Here is a 24,292-nt window from a genome sequence, read left to right as displayed (position 1 = left end):
TCATCATATTTACACATTTATGTTTTCTATTCACAAACAGAGAAGTGGTAGGCTACTGTTTCTTAGAACTGATTCACTAGTGACTCACAGGTAACCGCCCAAATTATTCATGCCCCTTCCTGTTTGTATGTTTTCTAGAACAGTATCCACCCTTAACCTAATCTTTCTGCTCAAAAGTGATGCAAACAGTTGAGGCCAAAGCTATTAGCCCCACAGGAATTATGGAACATTTTGCTAAACTTCTTCCCAATGTTTGAAGCTTGACATAATCAAACATTCACCAGTGATATTTAGTAGCTTTTTGTACATTTTGTAATATAAAATACATTTTTAGGCTTGCTTTATATCAAATATAACAAAAAATGGGGTGGCCAAAAATATTAACCCAGTGTGAATGTTTGCTTTCAAAACACCTAGAGTGATTAACCAATCAGCTTTGAAACCACGCCTGTGCAGTCAATTGGCTACCTAACAACATTCAGTCAGCATAAAAAGATTCCAAGGGACAGGGCACTTGAACACATGAGAGGAACTACTGTTACTGACCATGCCAAAGACAAAGGAAATCAATCTGGAGCTCAGAAAGAAGATAGTAGAGGCCCATGAGAAGGGGCAAGGCTACATTGCAATTTCCAAGCAATTCACAGTGTCTAGAACTGCTGTACGTTGCACCATTGCCAAGTACAAGGAGACAAATTCAGTAAGAAATAAGCGCAAGATTTAAGTCAGCGGGGCATGATTGTGGATGGCGTGCAGGTGCGTCCGCCTTCCCTGAACGGCACCCAGGCCACACCCTGCCAAAGGGGGCTAATAAATATATATATGAATACCAAGGAGATGCTCTGTCCCCACTGCTGTTCTGCATAGGCAGTCATAGTCTTGTCATTGACAAGACTGGCTAAAGATACCGACTACGGAATGGAGCAGTTGTCAGCCACCTCCTGTACATGGATGACATCAAGCTGTATGCCAAGAGTGAGCGAGACATCGATTCACTGATCCACACCACCAGGATATACAGCAATGACATCGCAATGTCATTCGGACTGGAGAAGTGTAGTCGGATAATAACAAAGAGAGGGAAGGTAGTCAGAACTGAGGGGATCGAACTACCAGAAGGCAACATTGCAGACATAGAGGACAGTTACAAGTTCCTGGGGATCCCGCAGGCGAATGGGAACCATGAAGAGGCCGCTAGGAAAGCTGCAACCACCAAGTACCTGCAGAGGGTCAGGCAAGTCCTGAGGAGTCAGCTGAACGGTAAGAACAAGATCCGGGCTATGAACACCTACGCCCTGCCCCTGATCAGGTACCCTGCTGGGGTAATAGGCTGGCCAAAGGAGGAGATAGAAGCCACTGACATAAAGACAAGAAAGCTCCTGACCATGCATGGAGGGTTTCACCCCAAGTCCAGCACCCTGAGGCTGTACGCTAAGCAGAAGGAAGGGGCCGGGGACTGGTGAGTGTCAGCACCACAGTCCAGGATGAGACAAGAAACATCCAAGAATACATCACGAAGATGGCCCAACTGACAGCGTGCTCAGTGAATACCTCAGGCAGCAGAAACCCAAGAAAGAGGAGGAAGGCAAGGAACCATCATGGAAGGACAGGCCCCTGCACGGTATGTACCACTGGCAGATAGCGGAGGTGGCTGATACCCAGAAATCCTACCAGTGGCTGGACAAAGCTGGACTGAAAGACAGCACAGAGGCACTAATCATGGCAGCACAAGAACAAGCTCTGAGTACAAGATCCATAGAGGCTGGGGTCTATCACACCAGGCAAGACCCCAGGTGCAGGCTGTGTAAAGATGCCCCTGAGACAATCCAGCACATAACAGCAGGGTGCAAGATGCTAGCAGGCAAGGCATACATGGAACGCCATAACCAAGTGGCCGGCATAGTGTACAGGAACATCTGTGCCAAATATGGCCTGGAAGTCCCGAGGTCAAAATGGGAGATGCCCCCAAGGGCGGTGGAGAATGACCGAGCTAAGATCCTGTGGGACTTCCAGATACAGATGGACAAAATGGTGGTGGCTAACCAACCAGACATAGTGGTGGTAGACAAACACAAGAAGACGGCCGTAGTGATCAATGTAGCGGTTCCGAATGACAGCAATATCAGGAAGAAGGAACACGAGAAGCTCGACAAATACCAAGGGCTCAGAGAAGAGCTCAAGAAGATGTGGAGGGTGAAGGTGACGGTGGTCCCAGTGGTAATCGGAGCACTAGGTGCGGTGACCCCAAGCTAGTGGGTGGCTCCAGCGGATCCCGGGAACAACATCGGAGATCTCTGTCCAGAAGAGCGCAGTCCTGGGAACAGCTAAGATACTGCGCAGGACCCTCAAGCTCCCAGGCCTCTGGTAGAGGACCCGAGCTTGAAGGATTGACCGCCCGCAGGGGTGAGTGGCGAAATTTATTTATATATATATATATATATATATATATTAAAAAAAACACCCATCATATATATATATGTATATTTCTTCTTGATATATAGCCATTCTAATTAAAAGATGCTCAAGTGTGCACCAATGCACTCAAATGCAGGCTTTTGAACCGTATGTTAATAAGTACATGAAGTGTGCTGAAAAAACTCTGTATCCATAATTTGTGGATCTACTGATTTGTTTTTCATGTGGCACCTTTTCTTTCACGAACTGCAGATGATAAATCCTCTTTATTTGAGAAAGTATCCTTAAACTATTGTTGTTCATACTTACTGATTTCCCTATCTACTTCTTTACTATTTGAACAAGAAAAGTATTGTAGATTTAAAGACACATCTTAATTGAAGCAAAGGTGAAAATTTGGGATGAATTTTATGTGACTGTTCATATTAAATCCAACAAAGAGTGAAAATCCAAAAGCTGCTGCAATCCTTTGTATTAATGATCTCTGTGTGTGTGTGTGTGTGTGTGTGTGTGTGTGTGTGTGTGTGTGTGTGTGTGTGTGTGTGTGTGTGTGCATGCTTGCAGAAGGAAGGTCATGACAGGAGCTTTTTTGAATGCATTTTCAATGAGCTTTTTTACAAGAAGTGTAGTTCATACGTTGGAATAAATGTCTTCTTCTTGATACTTTATAAATATGAAACTCAAAAGATTTTGAGTTCATGCACATTGTGAAACAAGAATCTAAATCTTTGTGTCACAATGATTTCTATAAAAACATGTTGTTTATGGGGATAATGTGACAAATCTTTTGTGGTCCCTATTAATGATCAATGATAATTGAAGAGGAAGCTTGAACCCTGGCTCTGGAGATTTTCATGACAAGTGACAGCACAGACTATAAGAGAGCACGTTTTTTCATCATAAAGATTGTGATGTGAAGCATCAGCAGTACGTTAAATTGTCACTTCAGTAATGCTGCTGGGAGAAAAAAGTGTTGACTCATGTTTTTTAATAGATGACTTAAAACACTAAACTCTGATGTCAGGGCTTTATTTCAAGTTTAAAGAATATAACAACTGGTAACATAATGAGAGTTTTACTTCTCACTGCCCATGTTATGTTGTAGTATCCATTTATCATGTATGCTACTTTGCTCTGTGGGTTGTAAAATGTTTCATTGTAATCATGAAATAAACCAGACTTTCACTGTCTACATCTTTTACTGTTTTTCTGCTTTTGTTCACTCCAAGTTGGACAAAATCCACCGAGACCTGGAGGTAACTCACTAACAACGTGGATTTAGCTTAGTATTTAGCTGCTTTTTTCCCTAAACACAATCAGTTGACTGAGAGGAATGCCTGTAGTCCTCCACTTTGGTCATTGTGAACGTTGAAGGAGATTTGTTCCATAGACACCTTATACTTGTGTTTCCTTCACTTACATCCAACACTACTATGTTCTATTTAAATCCAGCTTCCTTTTATAGTTTGCAGTGTAATTTGTTAAACCGTTGCTCAACGAGCCAGAAGTGCAAGTCACTCTTTACTGACACATTGTAGATAAGTTTACTGCTGAACGACACAGCTAACAGTCTCACACATTCTTCAGATTTTGAAGTTTTGTGTGTAATGGTTTAGTCTCTCACACCTTCAAATCAAATCAAATCAAAATGTATTTATATAGCACATATTAAAAACAACAAAGTTGACCATAGTGCTTCACAGTCAGTAAAAGCATGAGACAATTAAAACAAAACAATAAGAAAACAGGGCTGGAAACAAAAGTTGACAACACAACAAGCCAGATAACAGCCAACTAGTTAGAATCGAAAGCCAAAGTAAAAAGAGAAGTTTTAAGACGTGATTTGAAAGACTGGATAGACTGGGCGGTACGAATATGAACAGGGAGGTTATTCCAGAGTCTAGGTGCTACGCTGCAAAGGCCCGGTCACCTCTCGACTTCAGTCGAGACCTAGGTTGTGCTAGGAGAATGTGATTGGACGATCTAAGTGCTCTATTGGGATTGTACAAGTGGAGGAGTTCGGAAAGATAGCTGGGCACTAAATTATTTAAAATTTTTAAAAGTGAACAAAAGAATTTTAAAATCTATATGATATTTAACAGGGAACCAATGTAAGTTGGCTAAAATTGGAGTGATATGTTCATAGATTCTAGCACCTGTTAAGAGACGCGCAGCTGCATTCTGAACTAACTGAAGCCGGTAAACAGAAGAGTGCTGGAGGCCCAAGTAGAGGGAGTTACAGTAGTCCAGTCTTGATGTGATAAATGCGTGTATAAGCTTTTCAAGGTCCTTTAGAGGAAGGAATGACCTTGCTTTGGATGTCTGACACAACTGGTAAAAGCTGTTTTTTACCAGTGGAGACCTGTTTCTCAAGTTTAAAAGAGCTATCCAGGAACACTCCGAGGTTTCTTACAGTGAGCGAGAGATGGCTAGCAAGAGGACCTAGGGCATCAGCTAACTGGTCTGGCAGAATGTGACTATCAAAAACTATGATTTCGGTCTTATTCTCGTTCAGTGTAAGAAAATTATGTGATAACCAAATTTTAACTTCATGCAGACAGTTGAGCAGAGGTTGCAAAGAAGCAGACACATTGGATTTCAAAAGTGAGTAAATCTGGGTATCATCGGCATAACAGTGAAAGGAGATGTTATATTTTTTAAACATTAATCCCAACGGCATCATGTACAAAGAGAAAAGAGCAGGACCGAGCACGGACCCTTGAGGCACACCACAATAAATAGGGGCAGAGGCCGAGGAGTGTTGCCCCATAGCAACAGAGAACGACCTCTCTGAGAGGTAAGATTTAAACCAGGATAAAACCGTACCTTTGAGACCAACAACATGTTCCAATCTTGATAGAAGAATGTTGTGGTTAACCGTGTCAAAAGCAGCAGTCAAGTCTAGTAAAACTAAAACCACGGAATAGCCAGAGTCAATGGTTAAAAGAAGATCATTAAAAACTCTAAGTAAGGCTGTCTCTGTGCTGTGGCGAGGTTTAAAACCAGACTGAAATTTTCCGTTAATACCATTTGCATCTAAAAAGGTCTGAAGTTGTTTTAGAACTACCTTTTCCAATATTTTGGATATAAAAGGGAGTTTGGAGATCGGCCTGTAGTTAGTGAGAGCATTAGGGTCAAGGTTTTTATTTTTCATAATAGGTTGCACAACAGCATGCTTAAAGACAGACGGTACACAACCTGATGACAATGATGCATTCAGTAGAAGCAAGATACAAGGACCTATAGTATGTAAAGCTTCCTTAAAGAAACGAGAAGGAAGAATATCGTGCGGGGAACGAGAGATTTTAAGATGATCAATTATATCTTTTAAAGCAGAATAAGACACTGGCTCAAACTGTTGAAAGACAGTCAAGCATTCAGAGACTGGAACTGGGTCTAAAACTGATGATGAATGAGATGGATGAGAAGCCCTTAGAACTGAGATTTTTTCAGAGAAATACTTTAAGAATTTATCACAAAAAGCAGGGGAGGCATCCCTATAAGTGATAGTGCAAGGGTTTATCACAGAGTTAAAAATATTAAAAAGGACTCGAGGGTTGTGGCTATTAGTCATAATAACACCTTACCCTTTTCTCCCCAGTATCACAACAGTATGATTCCCAAGGTACGGCTCAATAAACAAACAAAGACTCTAAAGTCAGAACAGAAAGATACAGTTGGAATATTAAAGATTCATTATTGTGTTTTTAAGATGCGTAGTAAACTACCCCCTCTTCTTCTTCTCTGTCTTGTTGCTGTTGTTGTGTTGTGTGCGTCTGTGTCTGTGTGTGTCTTAGAAGTAAAATTATACATTAACCATACTTACAAAAAACATTTTGAATTTCATTTAGAACTGAGATTCTAAGTTATAAGCAGAAATCTTATGCTCAGCCAGAAGCATGTTTCCCCACTTTCACAATGGTAAGGTGTCAAATCCACGACCTCAACAGATGGTTTGTTACACAGGGGTCAGAAGGGCAAGTCTCCCTTTACTGACACAGCCTCATGCACTTTAAGATTTTTGAAGTTTTTGTGTACAATGGTTTACCCACAGACGTAACTTCCCTTTTTTGATAAAGATCACTCCATCTGCATATTTCTTAAGAAATTAAGCGTGCTGCATCTTTATTAAGCTTTTATTTATAAATGCCTACACAATGATAGACACTATGTGCTCTGTGACATTATGGTCTTCTACTTCTGCTTCCATTGGTTTGCATTTTAAACGCTCAACCTTTTAGGTTGTTATGAACGGCTTATATTTCCAACATTTTTTTTTTTAATTTTTTTGTATGATGGAATGACTTAAGATACGAGATATTTAAACAGTTATAAAGGACAGTTTGATGACCTATACTATATGTAGCTCAAATATTTTAAGGATAATGTTTCTTAATGTAAAAGTGCAAAGAACTTTTGCATAGGATACAACATTTTGGAAACAGTTACCCCAGAACTTGTTGAACCTCCTCAGATCCTGTACTGTTATATCTATGAATGTAAGGTAAAACTTTCCACAGTACTCCCACTTAAGTAAGTAACCAAACACATAAATTCGCCCTTGCCAATAATCGACTGTTCCTTCAAAAAAGCAGCACAAACAGACAACTGACTCAGCAATGACAAGCAGAGCTACCCAAGGCCGATATTCAAGCAGAAAAAAGTATTTTTTTTGTGCCTCTACAGATTAAAAAAAAAATATGTTCAATAATTCAACAAGACCCGCGCCTTCAACGCGCGCACATTCAAATTTTGGAACAGCCTCAACCATTGTTACCATTGTTTAATGGTTTCTAGCTGCTCTCAAAAGTCAGACCTGCTCTTTAATCATTTGCTGTTTTAGCTTTTTGGTAGTCGTTGAAATGGTTTTATGAGCTTTTAGTTGAGATTATCACATTTCTGTGGAAACCACACATGTCTATATTTAAATTACAGATCTGGAGGTACATGCCCCAGTACCAGTGGCATTGGGGTTCAATCAATCGAAACGCATTGTGGGAGATGTAGCTTACAGTCAACATGCGCTTTTAAGCAGCATACAGTAAACTTATTTTAAAACAATCTGGCACATACTATCAGGGGCCACAAAATGACATGGCAGGCCACATTATGTTTTTATTGACAAATTACTTTGTAAAAAGCGTGTTGCTGCAGAATGTAGCTGTATAATCATAAATTAATGTTTTTATCTATAACATATCAAATTAATGTTAAAAAGTGTAGCTGGTCATTTAGTGCAGGACACTATTATGGAGTGTGACAGAGAACAGTCGACTAAGACCATGATGAATGTTTCTACATCATCTGTAAAAGGCCTTTTATGCGGCACGTGTCTACCAAATTTCCCCTTGTGGGACAATTAAAGGATTATTCTATTCTTCTATTGCTTACGGCCATACCACCTTGAACACGCCTGATTTTGTCTAATCTCGGAAGCTAATCAGGCTCGGGCCTGGGCAGTATTTTGATGGGAGACCGCCTGGGAATACCAGGTGCTGTAACTTTCTTTTTGAACTTCTACACACAAACTGCAGAGGACGCTGCTGCTCACTCATGGAAAACAGCATTAAATATATGTATACATATATATACAGTTAAGCCCATAATTATTCATACCCCTGCCAAATATTGACTTAAAGTTACTTTTGTTCAATATGCAAGTTCTTTTTTGAGCAGAAATGACACAGGTGTCTCCCCAAAGATAATAAGACGATGTACAAGAGGCATCATTGTGGAAAAAAATATTTCTCAGGTTTTATTTATATTTTAGCAAAAAGTATCATGTCCAGAATTATTCATACCCTTCTCAATAATCAATAGAAAAAAGCCTTTATTGGCTATTACAGCAATCAAACGCTTCCTATAATTGCAGACCAGCTTTCTGCATGTCTCCACAGGCATTTTTGCCCATTCATCTTTAGCAATGAGCTCCAAATCTTTCAGGTTGGAGGGTCTTCTTGCCATCACCCTGATCTTTAGCTCCCTCCACAGATTCTCAATTGGATTCAAGTCAGGACTCTGGCTAGGCCACTGCAAAACGTTACTGGTGTTGTCTGCTAACCATTTCTTCACCACGTTTGCTGTATGTTTTGGGTTATTGTCGTGCTAAAATGTCCACTGGTTCCCAAGGCCAAGTTTTTCTGCAGACTGCCTGATGTTGTTGTTGAGAATCTTCATGTATTGCTCTTTTTTCATGGTGCTGTTTACTGTGATTAGGTTCCATGGTCCATTGGCTAAAAAACACCCCCAAAGCATTAGGTTCCCACCACCATGTTTGACAGTGGGGATGGTGTTCTTTGGGTTGAAGGCTTCTCCATTTTTATGCCAAATGATCACAATGATGCCAACATCATTGTGACCAAATAATTCAATTTTTGTTTCATCTGACCATAACACTAAAGACCAGAAATCTTCTTCTTTGTCCAGATGAGCATTTGCAAAGGCCAAATGAGCTTTTGCATGCCTTAGAAGTGCCTGGAGAAGTGGCGTTTTCCTTGGTCTGCATCCGTGGAACCCAACAGTGTCCGTTGGACTGTCTGGCTTGAGACATTGCCACCAGCAGAGCCCAGATTCACCAGAATGGCCTTGGTGGTGATCCTTGGATTCTTTTTCACCTCTCTCACTATTCTCCTGGCCAGCACAGGTTTCACTTTTGGCTTCCGACAACGTCCTCTGAGATTTTCCACAGTGCGGAACATCTTGTATTTTTTAATAATACTTTGCACTGTAGCCACTGGAACTTGAAAACATTTGGATATGGCCTTGTAGCCCATTCCTCACTTGTGAGCAGCCACAATGCACAGCTGCAGGTCCTCACTGAGATCCTTTGTCTTAGCCATGACTGTCCACAGACCACCTGCAGAGAGCTGCTGTTTTTCACCTGTTGAGTTGATCAAAACAGCTATTTCCAATTAATCAGGGTAATTAGGATGCTTTAGAACAGCTTTGACTATTTGGAATGGTATGGAACTTTGGATTTTCCCAGAGACTGTGACAGTTTGTAAAGGGTATGAATAATTCTGGACATGATACTTTTTGCTCAAATGTAAATAAAAGCTGAGAAATATTTTTTTTCCACAATGATGCGTCTTGTACATCATCTTATTATCTTTTGTGAGACGCCTGTGTCATTTCCAGTCAAAAAATAACTTGCTAGTTGAATAAAAGTAACTTTAAGTCAAAATTTGCCAGGGGTATGAATAATTTTGGGCTTAACTGTATATATATTAGGGATGGGTATGGAAAGCCGGTTCTTGTTGAGAACCGGTTCCCACTGTTTCAATTCCTTGGAATTGTTTGCCATTTTTGCAAACGATTCCCTTATCGATTTCAGTCGCCCCGAATGACGTCACCACGTTGCGGAGCTTCATTTACCTGGCAGGGCGCCTAAGCGGCTCAAACGCTCAAAAGTTTGGTTATAATTTACGAGAGCGGATGACAACAGGGCAACTTCCAATACTTGCAAAGTAGATATTTCATTTAAAGGAGGAAACACTATGAAAATGCAAAAGCATTTGCTCACAAAACACGGGATAACCTTAAATGAATGTCGTGTTTTTAATTCCGCTCCGGACTCGTGAATCTCAACCCAGCAGCAGCGGTAACGTTTGCACGTCCTCTCCCGTTAATGCGGCAGGTAAATAATCAACTAACAGTGCATATTATGTTAGCGTGATCTGCCTTATTACCAGTGTTGGGAAGGTTACTTTTAAAATGTATTCCACTACAGAATACTGAATACATGCCCCAAAATGTATTCTGTAACGTATTCCGTTACGTTACTCAGTGAGAGTAACGTATTCTGAATACTTTGGAATACTTAATATATTATCATGCTGTTTACAACTACATGAATGTCCTATTGCTGTGATTTATTACTGTTACTGAAGGTCCGCGGCTCCGAAATGTAGTAAAGGGACCTCTGGCTAATACGTCGGGTTCGTGTCGGGCTGGTAGCCGAAAACTAGCTTTACTTTGTTGTCTGGGTCAACTTTGCTTGCGGGAGACAGAGAGAGGCGTTGAAAGGCTGCTCCAATGGAACTTATTTTTTCCGGAGGAAAACACGAACACGGTGTACAGTTGAGTCTTAATAGCTTACTTACAGCTGGGCTCGTCAGGCACTCTTCTTGGCTGCTGTGGTTATTATTATATTTACATGCTTCCAGCTCCCGTTTTTGCTCCGTGACAGCTCGGACTTTTCCTTTCTCTCCCTCCCTCGCTCACAGACACATAACGGGTATGGTAGTCCATTCTCCCTGCAGCACGGACTACACTGCCCATCAGGCTACATGCTTTAGAGCTATGCCTGTAGCATTCTGCCTTTTAGCTTAGCACAACAACAACAACAAAAAAGCGCTCTCTCACCCAGGAAACACGCAGAGAGAGAGCGCGTCACCCTGTAACCATGGCAACCGTAACGCTGCCGCCTGGAACAACAGAACGTAGCTGTCAAACAAACCCAAACAATCCTGACCCGCGACAATATGAAACAGGGAAGTACCGCAGTGTAATCCATTTATTTCAACAAAGTAACTGTATTCTGAATACCACCTTTTTAAACGGTAACTGTAACGGAATACAGTTACTCATATTTTGTATTCTGAATACGTAACGGCGGTACATGTATTCCGTTACTCCCCAACACTGCTTATTACAAAACCTGCCATTACTGTGCATTTAGGTGACCATGATGAGAGAGACAGACAGAGTCTGGCTGGCTCAGATGCTGGCAGTTCTCGCTGCAGTCTACCGTTAGCGTCTCCTCTCAGGCCAGGATGAATGTCACCGAACAGTGACTAAGTTTGTGGTCAAAGGCTTGCACCCATTTGCCACAGCAGATGCCCCGATTTTCGGTAAGTGAATGTGTTTAATTGTAGGCAGGGACATTACTGAAGATAAACACAGGACGTTTTTACCAGAGTGGGAGAGTTTATATTTTTTTGTTGAACGCAATGGCAAGCCATTCTGCCTTATATGTCAGACGTCATTAGCGCATTTTAAAGCTTCAAATCTTCAGCGCCACTTCAGCTCACTCCATTCTAACATCGACCAGGAATTTCCAAAAGGGACTGAACTTCGCAAGCACGAGTTGGCCACTTTGAAATGTCAGGCAGAAAAGCAGATACAGTTTTTCCAAAAATTTACGAAGCGGTCAGAGACCATAACGCTCGCATCCTATCAGTTGGCTTGGAACATTGCACGGGCTAAAAAGCCATACAATGAAGGGGAGTTTGTTAAAAAATGAAAACGACAAACTAAAACGCATGGTATCAGACGTCCAACTGTCCCGCCACACTGTTGAACACAGAATATCGGACATTAACACGGCTATTGAATCACAGTTGCACTCTGACCTTCGAGCATGTGAGTATTTTAGTGTCGCATTGGATGAGAGTTGTGATATACAAGACAAGCATCAGTTGGCAATATTTGCACAGTCTCTGTCAAACGATTGTGTGATCAAAGAAGAACTCCTGGATATTGTGCCATTAAAAGACAGAACCCGTGGCATAGATGTGAAAGAAAGATGTGATGGCTGCATTTGAAAAAGCAAATCTGCCCATAACGAAATTAACTGCAATAGCCACAGATGGAGCACCAGCCATGATGGGATCTGTGAACGGGCTTGTGGGGCTGTGCAAAGCTGACCAAACTATTCCTGAGTTTTGGAATTTCCACTGCATCATCCACATGGAGCAACTCGTGTCTAAATCATTGAATTTAGATAACGTCATGAAGCCTGTGATGGAAATCATGCGCTTAACCACAGGCAATTCAAGAATCTCATCGCTGAGCTGGACCAAGGGCTTCCAGGTGACCTGCTGCTGCACTGCACTGTGAGGTGGCTGTCAAAAGGCCAGGTACTCTCTCGCTTCTTTGAGCTTTTGGATGCCGTGAAACTGTTTATGGAAGAGAAGGACAAGGACTATCCCGAGCTCTCGGACATCAAGTGGATTATGGATCTGGCCTTTTTGGTCGACATGCTGTGTCACTTGGACAGACTGAACCTGACCCTGCAGGGTAAGTTAAAAATGCTTCCTGACCTGGTGCAAAGTGTGTTTGCGTTTGTCAACAAACTGAAGCTGTTCAAGACACATATTCAAAAGGGAGATTTAACGCATTTTCCCACTCTGCTAAAAGCCAGCGGGCAAGTCGCCAGCGCTGCCCTGAGTAAGCAAAGAGCCAGATATGCAACGCTGATTGAAAACTTCCATGAAAGTTTTGTGACCCAGTTCCATGACCTACAATTGAACAGGCCACAGATTACGTTCCTCATCGACCCATTTAATGCAGAAACCGGCTGTTTGAAAGTCCCGCTAGTCACAGGTGAAGCTGTGGCTGAGTTGGAGATGATCGATCTTTGTGAGGAGGACCAATTGAAACCTGCTTTAAGGGAAGGGACCATTGAGTTCTGGAAAAGTGTGCCAATGAAAAAATACCCCAATGTCAAACGGGCTGCGCTTAAGATACTGTCAATGTTTGGGTCAACATACGTCTGCAAGTCTGTGTTTTCTACCCTAAAACATGTGAAATCAAAGCATCGATCTGTTCTGACTGACACTCATGTGAAAGAATTGCTTCGAGTGGCAACAACGGAATACAAGCCAGATTTGAAGAGGATTGTTCAAGGCAAGGAATGCCAGAAGTCCCACTAAACAACATGCATTGTAGAAGTAAATGCTATTGTAGATTATTATATTTTTGTTTGTGGACTTGGTTGAACTGAGAGTTTGTGTGTGTGAGACAGTGCACACAATGTTCATTGTTGAAAATGACTGGCCTGTGGTTTTAGTACTGTAGGAGTCCATTTCTGTCACGATCATGTTGGTGTGTGACATTTACAATAAATCTGGCTGAGCAGAGATGTGTGTATTTTTTGTGCGTGTGTGTGTGAGAGAGAGAGGGGGAGGAAAGGATGGGTGATGTTCATGTGTGCCCATGCGTATGATGTGGCTCTTTGCGGTAACACAGTAAAAAAAAAAGTGGCTCTTGGTCTCTGACTGGTTGGCCACCTCTGCCTTAGACACTGTGTCTGTTCATCTCTAGCCTCAGATTTTAAAACTGTGTTTGTCCGTCACAAAGCAATAAGTCACTGGTGCAACATCTAAGAAGCCTTGATATTACTGTGTCATATGAGGTCATTCAAAAAATCAAATCACTCCAATCAAACCAGTAAAAGTAATTATTTAGCCATGAGAGTTTTCTGCAGAAAAAGCTGCTTGCATAAACTCATTGTACTTTGGCAATATTTGTATAATAATATAAATATTAGTGCTAACACTATGGAGGACCATAAGAGCCACACGCATCGAAATAAAGAATTCTGTGCTTAAATATTGAATTGTAGAATAAATTCTGCATTTGTAAATTCATTTTTGAATTCCAATTTAAAGTGATTTTCAAAATACTTTTTAAAATGGTGATTCTACTTCTCATTTCAAAATGCATTTCCCTTTCCTGTTCGCTCAGGGATTAATTTTGGACTTCATTTTAAAAATCCTGCTGCTATTCAAATTAGCCACACCGTGGGAATGTAAGGGGCTCTCTGATTGGTTGGACAGACACAGGCTGTCTGCTTGGATTTTTCTAGCTCATAGCTTTGCCCTGCTAAGAAGCGTGTGTGCTTGTACAAAGGCTGTAACACCATCAGTGGCTGCAGTATGGAACAGATGTGGGTGTGTCCTCATCTCCCAGAGGAGTCCAAATCATCATCAAACAGCCCTACAGACACAAAAATGTGAAAATATAAACAACCAGACTATCACCAGTGATTTAAGTACTTTAAGACCTCTGTGAAAATCATTTACTGTATAAATCACTGAATTTAAGGTCCGTAAAATCACAGTGCATACAGAGAAAAGTACTAAACTGAATCAATTTCAGCTTTCGTTTTTCATGATGTACATTGTATTAATAATTAAATTTCATTATCAGTGTCTTTACCACACATTTGCCACACAGGTGTAGATACTGTAGGTTCAGTGACTGCTTAAATTCCACTGATTAGAATATACTGGACATTCAAAGCTAAGATTCAGCGCACTGTGTCAGAGGCTGGGATTTTATGAATTCATCATATATACAACCTTTGATAATCATTTATGTCCAGTTGAGAATGAATCTGTGCACTCACATATTAAATGAACTGAATGAGAGAACTGACAGCTGTTAATTTTGATCAGCCTGTCTCAGTTGTTTTAACTCCAAGTATCACAAAGTAATGTGGTAACATCTGACCTGATGAGTTTACTGTCAGCATTTTAATCGCTAGTTTAAAGGCTGTAGGTTGCAGCCGTTGCTCTAACATTGTATAAATGTAACAGGCCTCAGTGCTGGTTCTAACAGTCTGAGCTGCTTCCAGCTTTATTTGTGAAGAGCACAGCAGCTTACAAAACACGTAGCTAGCTCGTACAGCTGCGACGTAAAACTTTCATAAGCTAAGATGACCTTAAAATAACGGGGCTACGTGCAGTGAGGCTAGCGTTAGCCATGTTAGCACGTTACCTTCAACAGGTGGTCAGACTGAGTAAACAGGCACTCAGTCAGAGGTTGCGCTCTCCGTTTCGCTGCAGGGTCCCTTCATTCTTCACATATCTGTGTTGAGCCGATTGTAAATCCCGAGGCTGAACGGCCTTTGTACAAGCACACACGCTTCTTAGTAGGGCAAAGCTATGAGCTAGTAAAATCCAGGCAGACAGCTTATGTGTGTCCAACCAATCAGAGAGCTCCTTACATCGCACGGTGTGGCTAATTTGAATAGCAGCAGGATTTTTAAAATGAAGTTGTCCAATCCAACAGCTAATCCAAAAATTAATCCCTGAGCGAACAGGAAAGGGAAATGAATTTTGAAATGAGTGGAATCGCCATTTTAAAAAGCATTTTGAAAATCACTTTATTAAAGTGCAATTCCAAAAAGGATTTGAAATGAAGTTTTTAAAAAGCATTTTAAAAATCAGTTTATTAAATTGGAATTCAAAAATGAATTTACAAATGGAGAATTTATTCTACAATTCATTATTTATGCACAGAATTCTTTATTCCGATTCGTATGGCTCTTGTGGTCCTCCATATAACACAGCTTTAAGTTTAAGTTTGAACCTGCTTAGCTTCAAAGAGCTGGCTAAATGATAAGGCACCTCTCTATAGATGAAGTTTAACAGCCTTGCAAACATCTACAAAAAGTGAATTTCCATATAAGACAGGAAAGAAAGAATAGGGTGTTACATGGATGGTGCACTCTGACAAACAAATTACTGCTTTTATTAAATTACAAATCTCGCAGTCTTGTTCACGAGTGACGTGAGAAGGGAACGGAAGTTCACAGATGGATTGATGCTGCGGGTGCAGACGCAGACTGGAGACACTGTACAGATCTGTCGTGGTGAAGAGAGAGCTGAACATAAAAGAGAAGCTCTCGCTTTACCAGTCGATCTACGTCCTTACCTTCAGCTATGGTAACAAAGCTTGGGTAGTGATCTCTCTGTTAGAGGGAGGTCTGGCCTTCTCTGCTTAGGCTGCTGCCCCAGTGACCCAGCCACGGATAAGCGAAAGAAAATGGATGGAAGAATTAAATTACAAAACGAATTATTCTGAGAAATTCTTTTCCCCTCGTTGCACCACTTTCACTTACACTTCTCCTACCTGTCAAATGCCACTTTAACTTTCTGGATGTATTTGATATTCACTCCAATACTATAGCTTTAACTGCACTTAATTCTTATTCCACAATGCGTTTATGTTTTCCCATTTTCAGTCACCACTCGAGTTTCAAAGCAGGAGAATCTTCAATAAAACCAAGACTGACAAAATGTGAAAAAAAGCTTTTGTGAAACTTTTGAAGATGACATACATGTCAAGATTACTGAAAGGAAGTGTAATGCAGAAATGTCATGGAAGAAAATCTATAATGTTATAAGAATATCCATATATCGGTATATACTGAAGACTTCATAATCTACCAGATATGGACAACATTACATGACTTGATCTTGATTTTGTTATCTTTAAAATTATGGATATTTTACATATTAACTTGCATAGTGCATGCTTTAATCGATTTCTGCTTAGATATAAATTCATTCAAACTAGTCAGATATGAAGGTGCTGACCTTTCCTCTGGCAAATATATGAACTCACTGCAAACAATCTGACTTTTCAGAGAGTTTCCTACATTGAAGATCTTCCTCATTCAACCAACTCCTGCCAACAACTGTGGGTGTTCAAGGCAACCAATCACTCTTTGGCTAACTGAAAAAAAGAAGACGAGGTGAGACATCTTTGCTAGTTATTGTCTGGAGCAAAAGTATCATCTAATTTGTAGTTCTAAATATCTAATGTATTTTTACTTTAATAGTTAAGCATGATTAACATTTAGGAAATACAAATAAACAAGTTAATAAATTAAATGAAATAATATCACCAAAAATTGATTCTGTTCATTTGGACGTAGAGTTTACAGTGGAAGAAACGTTTTGCCACTCATTTAAGTGACTTCTTCAGTCTCAGCTGACTGCAGGTTTCCCCAATCTTATAAACAGTACATTTGAATAATGACTGAAAGCAGCCCACTGAAGGAACAATGGGCTGGGAGGTCAGTTCCTTCATCATGATTCTGCTAATTCTCATGACCATTGATTAATAACCACTGATCAATGGCCATGAGTACCATTCACAGAGAGTTGGAGAATGGCTGCAATCACAGCATTGTAAGATGGTAAAAGATGTACCCTTAGGCCCCCTCTTCGATTCAGACATGGTCTTTCCCTTTTCACGTAAATGGCCTCCTTGACTTCGCGCTCAAACCAGCGTTCCTCCCTGTCCAGGATGTGTACATCCTCATTATTGAAAGAGTGTCCACTGGCCTGTAGGTGTGAATAGGCTGCAGAGTCCTGGCCTGATGAGGTGGCTCTTCTGTGTTGTGCCATCCTCTTTGTCAGAGGTTGTTTGGTTTCCCAGATGTATAAATCCTGACAATCCTCCTGGCACTTAACAGCGTACACTATATTACTCTGTTTGTGTCGGGGGACCCGATCCATGGGGTGGACCAATTTTTGGCGTGTTTTGGGGTTTAACAGCCACAGAGACCCGGTGTTTAGAAAAAAATGCGTCTCTACTGCTCTGATACTCCTGACACATACAGGATCACTGCAGGTTTTCGCTTAGGCGGCGGTTGTCCTTCTCTCCCGGATCGGCTGGAGCTTTCTTTTGGCAATTTGTACATGGAAGAAGTGGAAAAGAGGGCATTGCTATCCTACCATGGAACACCACCATGTGGATGACGCCTGGGTGAAAACCAAATCTCAGGACGTACCACATTTCACAGACCACATTAACTTGCTGGACCGAAACATCAAATTCACCAGGGAGAGTATGAAAAGTGGGAGGTTAGCCTTCTTAGACTGTGAGATTTCCATCAGTAATGGGGGACGTCTAAAAGTTGATGTGTACCGGAAACCTACGCATACGGATCAGTACTTAAGGTTTGACTCTCATCATCTACTGGAGCATAAACTGGGTGTCATCAGGACGCTACAACACACCATCCCCACAGACACAGCGGCCAGGGAGGCAGAAGAACAGCACATAAAGAAGGCCCTGAGTAAATGTGGTTATCCCAGCTGGACATTTTGTCCAAAGAAGCACATTAAAAACTATATGAAACTTGGCTTTTATCAAGCATGTAATGACTTTATTTAATTAAGGTAGTCTTAGGTAGTCAGACTGAAGTTGATAGCATTTTGCAGATCTGTTTTCCTCGCTGCCTGACCCCATCAGTCTCATAAAGCATCATTTCTTATGCACCCTGGTGTGACAGTGGTTTCATGGCGCTACAGGTTACCTGAGCACATCAGACAGAAACTGTCGAAGTGTGAGGTCAGTTATAGTACGGTTGAAAACGAGTGCTCGGCCATCCAGTGGGTGGTCGACCCCTCGTGCACAGCTCAGGAGTCGCAGACAGTCCCCTCTGAGGCCTTCCCCAAACTGCAGCCTAAATTCACGCTCAAGCCATCTGCCATTATCTACTAGAAATGCTGTCAAACCTAAAATGAGGATGTGGTCTCAGCTGGTGAAATTGCAATTTAAACTGCTTTGAGGCAACTGCAGTTGTGAATTGAATTGAACAGGATGAAACTGGGATAATACCTTTACTTAACTTCATTAATCATTATTAGTTTAACATTGACAAATAGTACTTGACTAATATCAGGAGCCAAACAGAAAAAGAAAACTAAAAACAAACTAAACTAGTATTTCAGATGCTGAAAATAAACAATTACAGTTGTTCAAATTTGCTGTCAGCGAGTTAGGTCTTATACATGTAGTCAACTTAACGAATCAATATTACATGTACAAAGTACAGAACTGAAAATAAAACTAAAATATAAAAATGAACTGGTTCTTATATAAAACTTGCTATGTGACAAATCATCGGTATGCGTTTGGAGGCATGAGAGCCGTTTGGAATGAATCTATACACGTAAATATGTTTTTTGTTTTGATAATGAATCGCTTTGTAAAAAAACTACCTGATAGGGTTAAGGTTAAAGTTAAGGTTAGAGTTAATGTTAGGGAAAGGGCTGGAATGGACAGCTGGAGCCTCTGCTCCAAGTGTGTGTTACTGTCGCGAGCTGCATTCTGTTGTATTAAAATCTGGAGCGTCTCATAAGGATGCTGAAGGGTACCTTTCACATTACTATGAAATGCCTCGGGCCGTGACAAATTGTCTGTATGTTACGCGTTGGGAATAAGAACTGAGGGCAGCTGTATTTGGGCCTTTATTGGCTACAGAGATTCATAAGAGGTAGGGGTAAGGAAATGTGGCTTCCAGTAATTGTCCTGAACGTACACATGAGAAAACTTCTAAATCAGAAAAGAAGCATAAAAGTAATCTTAAAATGTGTATTGTGCATGTTACTCTGCTACAACTGGGATCATGTACCGCATAAAAAGACCAGATAGTCTATGTGATGTGGATGCTAGAGCTAAAGCCATGGTTGATATTTGTCCTTGTAGTATTTTACTTTTGTTTTGCTTTAGCCAAACATAGAAAGAAAATAACAAACATTTTCTAATACTTATGTCTTATGAGATTCCTTATGATCAAACTGAGACAAGACCACAGTCTGTGAGGACCTGAAGGCCCCAATCGCAATAAGATGCTCGCATAAAACAAGCATTATAAAGACAACATATGTTGATCAAATAGCGCTGCAGTCATTGTCTTCATACTGGTAGTGATGATGCAGTTCTGATAAATGCCTGTAAAACAAAGATTAACCATATATCGTGCTCAGTGGTGAAACTGCTTTGTAAGTTTCTTACAAACCATTTTATACTGATTAAAAAAACAGAAATGAGAATGCTATATCTGAGCAGAGATAAGCAACAGACAGCTGTGAAAGTAAGATATTCAAAGTCACTGAGCCAAAGACGCAGCTACAGAACTCATGACTCAAGAGTTTGCAAAATATATCCTTTCAAGAAACAAAGTTAAAAAATGAGTTTATTGTTCATTATGATTGTGAGCAGATATAATCTGACCTGTTTTTACGTTTAGATCTTACATGATGTGTAAAGGATCACTCAGGCAGACAGAAAACAGCCTCGAGGCCTGTACTAATGTTTACTGAACTTATTTACAGTGAATCAACAATCCAAACACAATGACCGACACTAGTGACGGTCCTGATTCCACAGGGCAGTGACAGATCCAAACCACTTCACAGAGTCTTTAGAATTAATCCTGAACAGCTCAACACTTTCCAACATTGGCTTCTCCACAGGAATCTGCACACAGGAAAATAACTAACGATGGGACATACTGAACATTTGTGAGAAACCCAGTACGTTTTTTTATGAAGCGTGTATCAAGGCTTGCTTATTTAAGAGCGAGTAATGTCTCTGATGAGAAAATTATTAGAGTCTTGCTGTTTCAGAAAGTGGTTTGAGTGCTGGTGTGATTAATGACCATGGCATTGGATACCTGCAAAATTTGCCTGCTCATGTTGGAGACTCACCTGTTTCACCTCTTTCTTTGTGTGTGCCAAGCAACTGGGGTACAACAACACCTAATCTATATAATCTAAGCAGAGGTGCATCTATCCAAATCTTTACAGGCTTTCTGCGGGATACCCGTAAACCCCTGCCTTCTTAGGACCATGTGAAAGGGTTTTCACCAGAGGTGGAGAGGTTATTACCAAAAAGAGAAGCCGGATGAGTCCAAGCACAGTGGAAAAAATATTATTTTTAATTACATTTTATTTATATAGCACCAAATCGCAAAATCAGTCACTTCAAGGTGCTTTATATTGTAAGATAAAACCTTACAATAATACAAGGAAATCAGAAGACCCCAACAATTATATGAACCCCTATGAGCAAACAGGGTGAAACACACACACGGTAGGGATGGTATTCTCAATACCACGTTGATATCCACCACCATCTCCATGCAGCATATCGAAGGCATTACATTCATGCAGATTAATTGCATGCTGTGGGTCAAATGTTTGTGCATGTTGGAGGCATCGCCCCTTCTTGTAGAGATCAGTGCTGGGGTTGTTAGTCAAAAATGTAATGCATTGCACATATTACACAGAACACTGTTCTTACAAGTATTGCAATGCATTATTTACTCATTACATTACTTAAACTGATTACATTACTTTTGTGTTACTCTGTAAAATAGCTGAAACACATTGTCACATTATAACCATTTAACAGTATAAACCTTAGGAAACAGTCCCACACACCAACACAAATCCCAATCCTAATGAGGACACATGTATGAACTTTCTCTTAGTATTTAGGTATGAACACAAAGCAAAAATGAAAGCCAGCCTCTAAAGCGATCGCCACAGTGATTCTACTTTAGAAACACGAACAGGTAGAAATGGAGGCTTCAAGCCTGATTGTTCATCCTGATTGTTTGGCCTGCAAATATGCAAGAAAACTTATTTTTTGTACAACAACAGAAAAGCCAGCTGTGAGTGACAAAATTTGTTTGATGCTGTGATCATGTGGCATTAAGTTTCTGAAACACAAACAGAGAAGTGGTACATTTTCTTAGAACTGGTGCACTGGTGATGGAGGTGATGATTTAAATGATTATATAAGGTGGTGCTGCTGAAATGTATAAAAATCAAAGTGGCAAGAACCAAGTGTTCTTTGTTCCAGTTTGACCGACTTGAACGTAACAGCGTGTCTCAGCTACACTCTGCTCATCTCGAGTCTTCGCTTCTCATTTGGTAAGAACGTTTTGTTTGTATAATAAAAAATATGTACAATAAAAAATATTTAATACTCAACAGGCTCATGTTCTACACCTCCAAGGAAGTATAACAACCCTCTCCTGCCACACTTTATCTACTTTACAATCCAGACATGGGCTTAAAATAATGCTGATATTATCTGGGTTCTGTGAGCACACAAATCCTGTATAACCTACATGCATGTATAGTTTGAGACCAGTCTTTATGTTAAATAATCTTCAATTTTTATTCTAACTATCAGATGTTACCTATTCAATCATGTAATTGATTTATTGTAATCTTTCGCCAGCTTCAGAGCATTTCACCTGCTGTTCCAGACAACCCACTTGTGCCTGATCCGCTGCAGGTTAACCAACCAACCAACCAACCAACCAACCACTCATTAGTGAAACAAAAAATAAGGTAAGTGTCCAGATTTGGTTTTATAAATTACTCATTTAACAGATACATTTAGCAAGAATGCTGTGCTGGATGTCTTCTAGTGCAGGAAATGTGATGAGTTTCTTGATTTCAGTTTTATTCTTTTTAGATGTGCAATACATCATTGTTATTACAGACCAAGCCAAACTATATGAGAGGAAAGCTCTCTGGTAGTTACATTTAAGATGATTTCATGTCTGAGTTGATGTTTAGGTTCTTGCACATTGCTTCATTGGGTAATGTAAAAATTTCAGGCTGGTTATCAGTGTGTGAAAAGACAAAATCACAATTCTAATGAGTCTCACTATAAGACAATTAGATTCAACAGCAATTTGTGGTTAAGCAATAACTAAGATTATTAAACAATGAAGCCAATAAACAAAGTTAGATGGTCATCAGTGTAGTTACACCCAAGGCAAGCAGAAACTACCAAAATAAATAAATAAAATAAATACACACACACACACACACACACACACACACACACACACACACACACACACACACACACACACACACACACACCTGTATTTCAGAGCAGGGCATTCTCATTCCCAACTCATAATGAGAGCATGTTGTGCAGAGAGAGCTGCAGTCTCCAACATGATTGATTACTGCAGCTTTCAGTGACAATAGCTGACTGCGGCCACACGATGGCAGTAATGTAAAGGCTGGATGGGCATATTATTTGACAGCGATGAAAGGAGAGAGACAGCTTTGGTTTGGTACTTTTTAATTTGTGAACGCCACTCAGGAAGAAATAAAACAGAACAATAAAAACGCCCTGCGTGCAGAGAGTTCTACAAAAACTGCACTTTTAAAAGTGTTGTAATGTCATAATCTTCCATAAACGTAAGCTATCACAATTTTTAAAAGCTTCCTCAAACAAATATGTTGATAATGGTGACCAACACCACTTAACTACCTTTAGTTGAGCAAGTTCAATGTTACATAAAACTATGCTAACATTTACACTGATTATCACCGTAGTAATTGATTAGCTTATCAAAGTTAGAAAGAAAATAGACATCTCACAGACACTGACAGTTTTCCTATTAATGTTCCATCTACTCTGTTTTGTCCCAACTCTTTTAATTTAGTTTTCAAACCCTTCATATTTCTATCTGGTCATGCAGTCTTTTATTTAATTATATTAATTATAAGGTAATTATTACCCATATCATACTTTTCTCTGGCCTCTTGAAGCCCCAAAACAACATCTGACAGTCCGTTTTGTTTGCTTACTTCTGATCTTCCAGTCTCAGAAAGAATGCAGATAACAAACCCAATCAGAACAGTCTCTCTTTTCTGAAACTACAGTATTTGTGCTGTTTAATTAATTAACTTTCCTGTTTTATTCACCAGAGGATCATGAAGGTTCAAATTGTCTGTTTGCTGCTGGGCCTGCTTTCTGCTGTGGAGCTCTCTGCAAGCCTGGACTTCTATCAAAAACATGTCATTGGAAAAATGCAGCCACGAGAATGTAGTCAGATAATAAGGGAGAGAAACATCAGAGAAAAAGGTGAATTCAAAAAAATAAATACATTTCTTCTGACCACAGTTAAAAATGTCAATAAAATCTGTGCACGTGGTGATGGAAGGAAGAGTGCTACGTTACTTGTTGTTGTATGCAATCATGTTGGTACCAGTTCAAGTCAAGGCAAATATACAGGTCAAGGCCCTGAGTTCAGCAAAGTTGATATACATTGTGAAGGTGGAGTGCCAGTCCACTTGTATAGTGTGTAAATTGGTTAAACTGTTCTGAATTGTTGCTTTTTGCTTAGTTTGAAGTTGACACCCACCCTGGCTACAATCTCATCTTATTGCTTGTCATGATTTTTCCTTAGTTTGCTTTAGAAAAAAAAAATGAATATTGAAAATGCAATAAAACATTATGTTCTGCACTCAGTTATCTTACATGGAATTCTTGAACTCAACTTGCCTTCTGTCTGCTGAATTGATAAAATAAACTCACTAACCAGCTTTCTGCCTCAGAGAATTTCTGTCCCTTAAAAATGTCATGATTTTTACAAATTGTATTTTCCCACATAGATTCAAAGTGACATTACATTTAGTTCAGTAATACTGCATAATGAAAATGAAAAATCTTTCAATAATGAATGAATTTCCATGGATTTGTTGAGGTAAAGGCTGATGTTTCCTGTAACAGCAATATAAGAGCTTCA

The 24,292-nt window shown here is 40.1% G+C and overlaps 2 protein-coding genes and 1 pseudogene across 4 annotated transcripts in view; 2 read left to right on the top strand and 1 right to left on the bottom strand.

Annotated features, from left to right (window-relative positions):
- The window catches only part of nfkbiz (nuclear factor of kappa light polypeptide gene enhancer in B-cells inhibitor, zeta), a 692,084-nt gene that overhangs the window by 86,606 nt on the left and 581,186 nt on the right, over window positions 1–24,292 (bottom strand). The gene's annotated exons all lie outside the window — the stretch shown is intronic.
- Window positions 1–24,292, top strand: part of LOC109200954 (angiogenin-1-like) — a 132,545-nt gene that overhangs the window by 40,708 nt on the left and 67,545 nt on the right. The gene's annotated exons all lie outside the window — the stretch shown is intronic.
- On the top strand, window positions 7,801–7,919 carry LOC112843985 (uncharacterized; annotated as a pseudogene).

The sequence above is a fragment of the Oreochromis niloticus genome, linkage group LG23, assembly GCF_001858045.2.
Source record: "Oreochromis niloticus isolate F11D_XX linkage group LG23, O_niloticus_UMD_NMBU, whole genome shotgun sequence".
In the NCBI taxonomy this organism is placed as follows: domain Eukaryota; kingdom Metazoa; phylum Chordata; class Actinopteri; order Cichliformes; family Cichlidae; genus Oreochromis; species Oreochromis niloticus.
Note: the sequence above shows the minus strand (reverse complement) of the source record. Positions and strands in the feature narration are given on the sequence as shown.